General features: G+C 36.7%; 1 non-coding gene across 1 annotated transcript; it reads right to left on the bottom strand.

The window, feature by feature from the left end:
* Positions 1-12,132: 12,132 nt before the first annotated feature.
* Positions 12,133-12,206, bottom strand: Trnan-guu. The gene has a single exon. It is a non-coding gene; the product is annotated as a tRNA-Asn (tRNA).
* Positions 12,207-12,273: the final 67 nt, after the last annotated feature.

The following is a 12,273-nucleotide window of genomic DNA, read 5'->3' as shown; positions in this document are numbered from 1 at the left end:
TGTTTTCCCCGTTTCTGTGTACACAATCGAAGCAAACGATGCTGTCGCACGCCGCATTAATGCATCCGTGTGGTCTAATTTAACTATAAAAGTGTGTGCCCGCCCTGTTTGATCAAAGAGGACCATAGAACTAGAAATATATGGAATTGAAAGTTTTGAAAATATCTTTTTAGGTTTTCGTAGTTGTGCCCTGTTGTGTCCCTTACTTAACTTTTTTACTACTTATTAATAAAAAGTATTTTCAACGGCTTAAGCGTAAAGAGTAATATAGACAGACAAGTGTGGCATTCACCATGCTGAACACAGGCTCTGAAAAAAATGTATTGTACTCCAAGATTGAAACTGTTGGAGCAGGTATACATTTTCGCCGAGTGGTAGGAACTTAGGAAGAGAAGAGAGTATGATATATACTTTCTCCATCTTACGAGTTTTCTATCAGGTGCGACGACTCGCATGCTAAACATTTTTCCTAAGAAAATAACGCCGCTAAAGAAGTTTTAAGGTCAAAAACTATGTCAAAGCCTCCCAGTCTGTCCGTTCTCCGGTCTGCGGCACGAGAGGGGTCTTCGCCCTGGCAAGGGGCTGCGTGCGCCGGTAATCGGTGTTTAGCGACGCGCTCGCATAATGTCCTACATGCATCTAGGATGCCTGGAAACTGGGTAACAGAACCTACAATATACGGTGTGAAACACTACAGAATATTTTGTGTTGATAAAAAAAATATTTAAAAAGTGCCTTATTCAGAATTCGTCTAAACTTCAGGTAAAGTACTCCCAAATTAATAATGCGCATGCAAATCTTCGCTAATTGTCGTGATCACGAAAACACCCGAATCTATGAAACGTAAGAGCCCCAAACAACGAACTTGCATTTTGCACCTTGTTTAAAGGAAATAAAAGTAAATATCATATAGCCGGTGGCTGTCCGCTGTCGCCGGTCCGTCAATAAGTGCTATAACTCATCGGGAAGCCATCGCGACGTGGCCAGTGAGGTTACCATGGTAACGTCCAAGCAATGCCAGGCACCTCTACGTCACCACAAAGCGGTGTTTTTCTTAAAGTTAAGTTAAAAAACAGCGCTTGCATTGACGTCTTCCGACGCTCGGGAAATACGACCGTTGCCGAAAAATTACGAAAATTTCTATGTGCATTACCACTTTGGGAGCACTGTATTTCTGTACTTCCTCTTCATTGCTATAAAGTCTGTATCAGTTAAGTTAAGCTGTACCTTCCATGTCAAAAGTCTCAGCTATCAGCAGGATTACCTTAACTTTTGAATTGACATAAGCGTTCGTTGATATGACGTTGACGTTCGACTCGTCTTATATCAATTCCATACATTTTGATCGGCGATTCTATAATGAAGCGAAAACGAAAAAGTTTCGGCTAAATGGCCAGATCTAAGCAACACCTAAAACGTAAGAAAGATACCAGTTATTGGTTAAAGGCTTTTTAGGAGCGCACGAAGGCGCGGTCAACATCTAGTAAATCACAAAGCTAACTTAACGTTAATAGACCATATACCAAGTACGCGTGACGAGAGTTTTAAGTACTTCTCCAGTCTTATGGGCTAATAAAATAGATTCTACTTAATTCTACTCCGTAATGATGGATTATATTGAGGTATCATGTGCGAATTAATTACCTTAAAACATGAAAACAACCTTGGAAACTTAAATAGAAATACGGAACTTTGTTCCAAAACCAAACTTGCTTATCAAATATTTTCAGCCTTTTTCAAGTTTATCCTGCAACTCAGTATCCCGATTCTATAAAGGTGGAACTGCACTTGTACGACACGACACTTCACTTCCTAGTTCCTACTGACGTTTTACAAACGTGAATCATACATACGTTTACAACCGTCAGTTCTATATGGAAGTGTAGTGTCGCGTCGTGTCGCAATATAATATATTATTGTCTTTATTTTTTAGAATTTAGTTCCTTGTTCGATCCAGTCTATTTGTTTCCTATCAAATAGAAAATTCGTATTATCATGTACCTACGTCAAACAAACTTTATATAGGTCAGTTTGACAATGGCAAGGTCTGTGCTGTTGGAGTAGCGACGAGTTTTAGTGGGTAAGGCTGCCTCTACTACCATCTCTTCGGGAGCAGCGGGTTCTTTATATCCACGGCGGAAGCCCTCAATCCCTATTTCTCGGCCAAAAAAAGGTCGAGTTCATCGGGATTCGGGCTCTTGCACAATACACGATACAAGATATAGCACAATATCTGCTATCTGTCAAATTTTTCTTATCTTTGACAGAGTTAGCAAATCGCTCTACTGGTCAGCCTGCAATCAGTCCAACCGGATTCGAACAACCTCCCATCATCTTAGGGCCTTTACGCTGTCGCAAAATTCGGCAACGCCTAGAAAACATAAAAAACTTTATTAAACTGTTCAAGTGTATGACATAGGACATTTCTTACACTCGTTATTCAAATAAGATGAATAAAACTTTAGGGAGATAAATATGTATATTACATAAAGTTCCGCTGAAGAAAGGAATAAAAACCGACTCCCTGATCTTCTGTATTTATGATCTAAGTAATAAACTTCTATTTTCTTTTTCATGGAAAAACGCACTGATATAGAAACATACTGGAAATAAGTATAATGGAGTCGATGGCCATATGGTCTTTAGGCATTGATAGAATCGGTTCAAGCACATTTAAAAAATCTGGAATTCTTAATTCTACAAATTACGTTCGCTGTCAATAAATTATTTTAGTTTACTGTTTAAAATATATTCACAGTTTGTTAAATCCATAAACTTAAGGGCCCCGAAGACGATCAAACGGTTTGACTCAAACACGTAAATTTTGGTTTGACTCAAACCGATTTGATCGTTTACAAAGCTAGTTTGAACGGTTTGTCAAACATTTACGTGTTTGAAGCATGTTTGATGAAATTTCATATTTTCGTTGTGTTTGACGCGCCGTTTGATCGTGTTCCGACGCGTTTGAAGGTTTAATCAAACCCGGCTTAGTTTAGTGCTGGATTATGAAGAAGAAAAAAAGAAAGAAGCTATAGTTTCTAGCACTTTCTGTAGATGTTCGTGGGTAAAACGATATTATGTTAGTCCATAGTCCATACCATTCTTTGGAACAGTCTTTTTTTTTAATGAAATTAGGGGGCAAACGGGCAAACGGGTCACCTGATGGAAAGCAACTTCCGTCGCCCATGGACACTCGCAGCATCAGAAGAGCTGCAGGTGCGTTGCAGGCCTTTTAAGAGGGAATAGGGTAATAGGGGAGGGTAGGGATGGGAAGGGAATAGGGGAGGGTAGGGAAGGGAATAGGTTAGGGGATTGGGCCTCCGGTAAACTCACTCACTCGGCGAAACACAGCGCAAGCGCTGTTTCACGCCGGTTTTCTGTGAGAACGTGGTATTTCTTCGGTCGAGCCGGCCCATTCGTACAGAAGCATGGCTCTCCCACGTATATCTTTTTTTTTTCTCTTCTGACAGAGGACATTAACGTTATAAACATAAGATAGGAAAATCGCGATCCTCGTTCTAGAATCTAGAGCATCTTCTGCATCATAAGACGTGTACTCGACAGCGCGTATTGAATGAAACTGCGCAGTGTCGTTTGACAAACCGTTCAAACCGACATCAAACGGTTGCATCAAACACGTAAGGTTTGAATCAAACCGTTTGATCGTCTCCGGGGCTCTTTATAATGCATAGACCAACAAAGAGTGCGAGAGAGAAGAAAATCCTTTATGGAATTATAACAAGATGAAAAGAGAGAGGCAGTCTAATGAAAATTGTAACAACTTTTATTTGACAGGTCGTCAAAAGTCGTCAATCGTTTTTATGCCCTTTTGGTATTTTCCAATGAGTTTCTAAAATACTAGAGTAGCAATGTCTTACAAAAGATTCTCAGAAATGCGTAACCACTTTTTTGTTCAAAAGACAATGTCAAGTCATATATTCGTTATGTCATTATGTATGTGAGATATGCCTGCAGGCATCTTCGAAGTGGCAACGCGTTGCTACCGTAAACTTCCAATCTAGTTACGTTAGTAACATAGAATATCATTGGTATTTTCAATATAATGTTCAATTTGTTTGTTATTTTTAATAAATATTATGATATTTAAAAATGGTTACTTGTTCTGTACTTGATTGCAGTGTAAATCATAAGAATAATCCTGAAAAATATACATTTCACAGGTAATTAATCTTCATGTCCTAATTGCTATGATGTGTTTATTTTTTCTATATTCTGTCTTTAGTTCTCTATTTCAAATAAAATATTGTGAATCCTCCCTTTTACTTTCATATTTTGCGTAACTAAAGTTACTATTGTTCTTATATTACAACAAATTTTGAAGCAAAATTTTTATTAAAATTTTTTACATATACGATAGTGCTTGAATCAAATTAATCGATATGCTTATCGATATTTTACAATAACATAAAACTAAAATAAAAATCATTTACCTTTATATTTATCACCTTAAAAAGGACATATTATCTTATTTTAACGATTATTTTTAAGTAATAATTATCTTTTGACATACCTAGTATAAAATCAAGGTTTCACAGAACTGAGATCAGTCACCTGAATCTAATACTCATTGAATGCAGCTTTCAATAATATAATAGACAGTTCTCTGACAGAATAGGTATAACTGCAACTTGTATTATACTTATTAATAGGACTGGTACCGACTTCAAAATTATGAAGATTGAGAACAGAAATACTGAGTACAGAATAAGGATTATTTAATACTTTTTAGTTCATTTAAGTATAATATTACTATATTGTCTTTACCTTCAAATCGGTTCACAAACGGCGGAGTAATCGTTGAACATAAGAAAACGAACATAACGCCTCCCCCATTTTGAAAGTCGGTTAAAATTGTAGCCTATGTGTTATTCTGATGTATAAGCTATATTATTGTAAAGTTTCATTAAAATCCGTTCAGTAGTTTTTGCGTGAAAGAGTAACAAACATCCATACATCCATACATCCAAACAAACTTTCGCCTTTATAATATTAGTAGGATGGTTAAATCCATGTTATACAACCGCAATTATTATAGCATAGGCCATAGAGTTATAGACAACGTCTCCAAAGCAGCGTCACGGAAAATATGTTGTCTACGAGTGCGCTACGAGATGACGTAGGCCGTAGCACGTAGACCGTAGATACTACGCACTTAGTACGTAAACTCAATACTGTATCGAAATTTCAATTCACGTATTCTTTTTTTTTACCTGACAACAACGAAGCCAAAAAAGGGTAATGTTATTGTAGCAGCTTTGTGTGTACCAGTGTAGAAATTAATTATTATTTTTGATTATTCAATTATATCTAACTTATTGATTTATCTCATATCAGGCGTAATTGGATCGAAAGAATAATTATGTCATCAATTACAGTGTGATTTGAATGAGAATAAAATAAAAACTGTTCCAATTAAGTAGTGCGAGAAACGTTTGCCGAGGGCGAGAATGACCCTCGCGGAAGGCGTTTAGAAAAAAATAAAAAAGGTTTTTTTTATAAATCTTACCACTCCCAGCCCTAAGACATCATGGCGGCAAAACTTGACATATTTCTAGATCAAAGCGTACATAGGGGTCCGACCCTCCTAGACCTAGGTATCTAGGATATTAAATGAGAAATATAATATGGGGTTTCTATTTTGCGCGCGAAACCCTAGGGAGGTTTTGTGCGGCGTAATAAACGCGTAGCGTGGAGTATTTTTTTTATAAAAACTAGTTTTATATTTTTTAAGAGTAAACTAAAACCGACTAGGAAGTGAGGCTAGCGTGTGGTGTAGTGTGTCATGTGTGCGAAGTTGCCTAGTGGGTATACTGTATACTGTATACTGTATAATGTAGTAGATATTTTCATTATAATAATATGGAAGATGATTCTATAGATTGAAATGTACTTTTATTTTATTTTTGAAAAAGAAAATGATTCAAATGGCGGATCTACTTTATTTGGTTGGGTGAAGTAAGTAGGTAATTTTTTGGTCGTGAGGTGGGCTGGACTTGACGAAACTACAATTTACTTGAAATTCTCAGTTGTTAAGTTAAACCTTATTTGAAGCTGTCCCATTGGCCTGGCTTATTTTGGCTGCACTGTGCGCACTTGAAACGAATACATTTGTACCATCGAGGAAATTGATTCCTAGGCAGTTGACGGACCAAGGTCATTTGGTCGGATCATGACGTCAATTTAGTGTTAATTGCATTTTTAATTGTGATCTGTCGGCTGGGTTTGACGTAACGCGACCAAACTACGTAGGTCTTCCATCTGCCTAGGAATCAACTTCCTCGATAGTACATGGATGGATTTTTATTCAGCCACAGAATGAATTTGGACTCCGGACACTCCATTTCGAGTAACGGATCGTGTATGACCTCTAAGGATATCTAAAGTGCTTAGGCTCAGTTTCTGAGGATTTTTCAAAGTAGTTAATCTACCGATCAGCTCTTTCGATTGGCTTCAAAATAACCAATAGCTTTGTCCACACTGTGCCTTTTTCTGTTCGTCAAGGGCATGCGTTATAGCGCAGTCAACAGCGAATGTGAGGCATGCCCGCGACGCATGCCCTCTGACCGTATCCAAAACTTCAAAAATGACAATTTTGGCGTTGCGTTCCTTGACGCATTCAACTATTGAATGCGCCAATATGAAAGTTGATGACGAAAATTGAAGATGAAAGTGCACAGTGTGGACATACTCGTAGCTAATCAACAATGTAATCTCCTGTCAAAAATCTTAGAAATCAGGCATAATTTTTATGCATTTGTTAAATTATGAGCTGCACAAAAAGTATATACTTTGAGGTTTTTCATTTTTCTTGTTCTAAATATGGCGTGAAACCATAGTATATAACTGGGTTCATGAACCATATAAGGGCGGCGGTGGGCGTGGCGTAAAGGGGAGTGTTCTGTCACGGATCGATTCGCGCGTTTTGCCATTAGACTGTCAGCGACATTAATTAAATAAAAATCGGCCAAGTGCGAGTTGGACTCGCGCACGCACAAACATCCACGCTTCTCGCATCACCTTTATAATATTAATTAAATAAGTAATTAATAATAATTAATTAATTAATATAATTTTAAACACCAACTAACAATTGATTTAAAGTTTTTATTTTTTATTTTTAAATAGGTACGATGTTTTTAAAACGCCACTCTAAAACGCTCCAAACAAAATGTTGCTATACTGTACTCGGCGAAACATGGCGGTAGCGGTCATTGACCTTTTTAGTCTAGGCCTTAATGAAAAATGCTCTCACTGTATTTAGATTTTATTTTATTTTATTTTTATTTTATTTATTTATTTAGAATATTTAAGAATAAAATTGACATCTTATAAAAACACAGATTATTACAGATTCATAGGAAAACCTCTTGGTAACTCTTAAAATGATAATCTCCAACTTTTTATGAGTTCGTAGTGATATGCTTCATATTCAGTTCACATAGAATAATATGCAAAATATGATATCGCCCAGACTAGGACCATCTGACACTTCATTGTCAATGTTTATATTATATAGAAAATGTCAAGTTTTTTGACAGGGAGTCAGTGACCGCTACTGTCTCGTTTCTCCGATCTCACCTTAGGAACGGTAGTTTTCAGAGTAACTTCACCTTGCCCTGAAAGCTGCAAAGGAGATGGCATAATAAAAGACCACGTTTACAAAATGGCTATTGTCGCTGCCCTTTTAAACATTTAGGTCAAAGTAGATTAAAAAGCTTTCTCGATTAAAACATCACAATAATATGTTGTCTATTCCAACATCTCTTTCCGCCGTACTCAGAGACATTTACTTGGTCGCTGTAAGCATTTGTGTCCTAATCCACAAAATTTTGGAACGAAGTTCTTTATGGCGCATTCGGCATTGCTAATGGAGGCTAGACAGAACGATATTTGACCTCGACACTTTTTTATTAGTACCTGCATAGTAGGGACTAGGGGTTGATAATATTCCTGTCTGTCAACCAGATGGCGTTGTTTTTAAGAATAAACAGCGACGCGTTGTTAGTATTCCTGGGCGTCAATAGATGGCATTTTTATTTTTTGAGTGTATAATGTATATGTATACACTATACAGGTTTTTGAATATAATAAATAACTTCATTCCATTGGTTGTTGTGAAAAACTTGAGAGGTGTCAAGTGTCCCTTGACACCTCTCAAGTTTTTTTGTTGTTAAATTTTGGATGCAGTTCTAAATCATCTAAAAAACATAACTACATTCATAACTCAACACGTAATTTCTTGTGGGTTAGTACACGAATGCTTAACAGTGTCTAATTGTGATCAACCGTCAATGTAATGAAGAGTTTGACCGATAATATATGGGGCTTATACTACGAATAATAAAAACTAGGCATAAATTTAAAATTTTTGAATTAATAACGTAATAAAATTAATGTTCCACTCTGAGTACGGCAGTAAGACTCTAAAGGAGTGAGCACACTGAGACGGGCCGTGCCGGGGCTCAGCGTGCCGGGGCTCATCGCAAAAATCCGCCTCCATACAATTTGTATGGAAGCGGAAATCCGCAGCGCCCCGAGTGTGCGATACGCGCATCCGCTTCGATACAAATTGTATGGAGGCGGATTTTTGCGATGAGCCCCGGCACGGCCCGTCTCAATGGGCTCACTCCTTTAACGCGCATTTTGTGTCGTTACTCGTTGCGTTTGACGCGTGTTCTGCGTCTGAAGTTTCCAGACAGGCTGTCTTAGCAATGGAAATTAAAAAGAAAAAATCTAGGGTCTATCCCAATGACACGTCAGGAGCATAATGAAAAACAGGGTTGCACCCTCCTGACAGATATTCTTTGTGAGGTAGGTCATTAAACTCGATGAGTTTTTTCTTTTTTTTTTATTCTTGCGTTTATTTTTTACATTTTTTTAATTACGTCCGAGATGACGGACGTTTGTGTCTTCTTAATTAACACGTAAAGGACAAAAGAGATACTAATATTTCTTTGTAGCTTACTTTCCAGTGAGAGAGTGATTGTGATCTTTTATGTTATTTTTATGTTGATTTACCTCTATGCATCATGTAATATACTGTATAGTGTACCTATACATAAACATAACATATTATAATATAACATTTTATTATTAATAACGTTTTAATTGGTACACTGCTCAAGTTACCGGCCTGTTTGATTTTCCACAAAATATTGACCATGAAGTAATAATTGTTAAATAGGACTTAGCAACCCTACGAGCTTTCCCTGTTGAAATACCTGAAATATCATTTGACATCGTCATCATACACATAATATACAATAGTATAATATGCAGTACAAAAATCATTACTACACTAGGTAATGCAACAAAGTCATTTTAAGTGTATTGCATTCACAATAGTTAACACTTATTTTAATTGCACTAGAACCCATAGACAGGAAATAGAGAGGCCAGGTCAACGCACCATCGATTTGTCATAAAACCGAGGGTCTATAATGGGAATCTGATTTAATACTCGTACTGCGTACATCACACGCATCTCACATCATCTCTGTCGCCCTAGTACTCCAAACAAAAAGCCTCTCACGGGCGCAACACCAATAATAATTCCCTACGTGTATTATAAAAAAGTCCGACCAACGTCGCTGGAACCACCGCCGCCCCCGCGACTCCAACCAGCCCGATACGGGCGGGGTTAATAAATGCAAATATAGAGGTCGTGTTCCCTGGCCAGAACGAGAGAACGTGTTAAAAGTCTACAATGCCTATTATATCGGAACAAAGAGCTACGGGACCCTCTTTCACACCTCTTCGCTTTTGATTCCAACTGTTCTTCTTGGGTATTAAATTTAGTTTTATTGGATGTGGATTCAATACCACATATTTGTGTAATGATTCACCGGTGTTTTATCAATTCGTTCTCATTGAACAGACGCTTTTGGTTCAAACCATGAGGCCGTTTAATTTAACACTTTACATAAAGTTTGAGGGCTCGCTTCATAGCTTAAACCAATAATACACTTTTGAATCCATACTATACAGATTATAAATTCGAAAGTGTGTCGGTTTGTCTGTCTGCCTGTTTGTTACCTTTTCACGCCCAAACTGCTAAAAAGATTTTGCTGAAATTTGGTATGGAGATACTTTGAGTCCCGGGAAATGATATAGGATGTTCGGTGCAACGGAGTTACGGGCATTATCTACAGGGTGTAACAAAAATAAGTGATAATACTTTAGGGTGTGTATGTGTTCCTTATAGAGAGTTCACTGTGAAAGTAGCAGCGCTGAAAGACCAACAATTTTTTTCACTTTTGTATGGGCAAGCGCCCGAACGTCACGAGTTTCCCCATATAAAAGTGAAAAAAAAAATTGGTCTTTCAGCGCTGCTACTTTCACAGTGAACTCTCTATAAGGAACACATGCACACCCTTAAGTATTATCACTTATTTTTGTTACACCTTGTATATAAACACTAAACAGTAATATACCTAATAATACATGATATTCAAAATATTGTAATTCTTGGATTCTACTTATTACCAATTTGAATAGTAATATCTTTAAGAACTATCAAGTATCAATAAAATATTAAGTACAGTGTAATTATTATTTTTTGGGCCTGCTTCACCGATTTCTGATAAGTGCCGAATAGGCTATCCACCACTTAACTTGACAGATGAAGTATCGAGAATCTGACAAAAAAGCTGTGAATAGCCTATTCGGCACTTTATCAGAAAGTGGTGAAACGGGCCCTAAATATTATAGTGATACTGATTAGTTACGTAGGTAGTTTAAACGTTGGCTCTACATTTTCTGGGCTCCCCTATCTTCTCGAGTGTGGGATGGTCTCACAATTAATTTATAAAATGGACGAGCAATGGACGAGCAATAGACGAGCCTAATTATAAGATCCGGTCTTAATACAATAAATTAGAAGCAGCGGAAAATTGTTAGCTAAACTAATAAATAGCTATTCGCTTAGCTGCTGATTGCTCTATAAAGATAAAACTCAGCTAAGCTTCTTGTTGTGGCTAATGCATCGCCAGTTTCATTCTAATTTCTAAATATTATGTTGAATGAATGTCTGGTTAAACAACAGAAAAACAATTACAAACTTAATTAACGTTGAGTACGCAATGTCAATGGTTTTAGTTGTTATGGGAAATGTAGCTTTTATTTGATGGATTTTTTTTGTTTGTACATAATCAGATAATATAATATTAAAATATGTATACAATAAGTTGATAATAAAACGTCACATATTATAGTAAATCAGCCAATCAGAAATAGTATTACAGGAATAATTGCAACCTCAGAGTCTATGTCCTTATAATAATTATGTAATTATGTATGTATTTGGAGTCTAATTTTACGACGTTTGAATAACAACTTTATAGACTAAACTTTTAATATAATATTGCTAGACTTTAAAACTGGGCCATTCTTTGAAAAAAGCGTGCTAGAATTAATATAGTTTTCCCTACCACGTTTGTGGGTTTTTGGCTTTAAAGTTTTGTGAAAAAATTGCTTTATCTTCCATTTTTTTCTATCATGATTGCTACCGTCTCCCGGTCTAAGCGGGGACCTAATCTAATAAGAACTAATTTGAAATTTAGGCTGCTATGAGAGGCGAAGTTATTAAGTTTATCCCGGCTTCTAATAGAGTTTAAAGTGTCAAGTTTAACGATTACACCTGATCGATAAACGTATTACATTTTACACACTATTACTTCGCATTATTACTACACGGTAATAACTATCATGACTAAAGTTATACGTTATCCATGCTGATATTATGGGCCAAGATGCCTGATTTAAATAAATAAAAAATTATATTATAAATGCGAAAGTGTGTATTATCTTCGTGCTTAAATCGCTAAATAAATACTATGGAGATACAGTTTTTGGATGATTGGAGCATTTTGGCTGAACAGTTTTACCGATGGCATCACAAGTTTTACAAACGCGTCTTCTTTGGATGTTGTAGGTACTCCCTACAATAATTATGGTCCTTATTTTGTCTTATTTGCCTTCACATGGACAATAATAAACGAATATGTATGTTTTCTCTTTCGTTATAACATATATTTATTTGTCCATCATGTGGCTAGGAGAGGACGCATTAGAACAATTTACCCATATTTTAATCATGGGGTCAAAAATGTTCGCCCCCGGGTGGGCTCGAACCACCAACCTTTCGGTTAACAGCCGAACGCGCTAGCCGATTGCGCCACGGAGGCTCTGAAAGAATCCGAAAAAAATAATGTCACATTGCCTAAAAAAAAAAACAGCTGCTTAATAATAATC

The sequence above is a fragment of the Aricia agestis genome, chromosome 2 (assembly GCF_905147365.1).
Source record: "Aricia agestis chromosome 2, ilAriAges1.1, whole genome shotgun sequence".
Lineage (NCBI taxonomy): Eukaryota > Metazoa > Arthropoda > Insecta > Lepidoptera > Lycaenidae > Aricia > Aricia agestis.
This window is presented reverse-complemented; position numbering and strand designations above follow the sequence as displayed.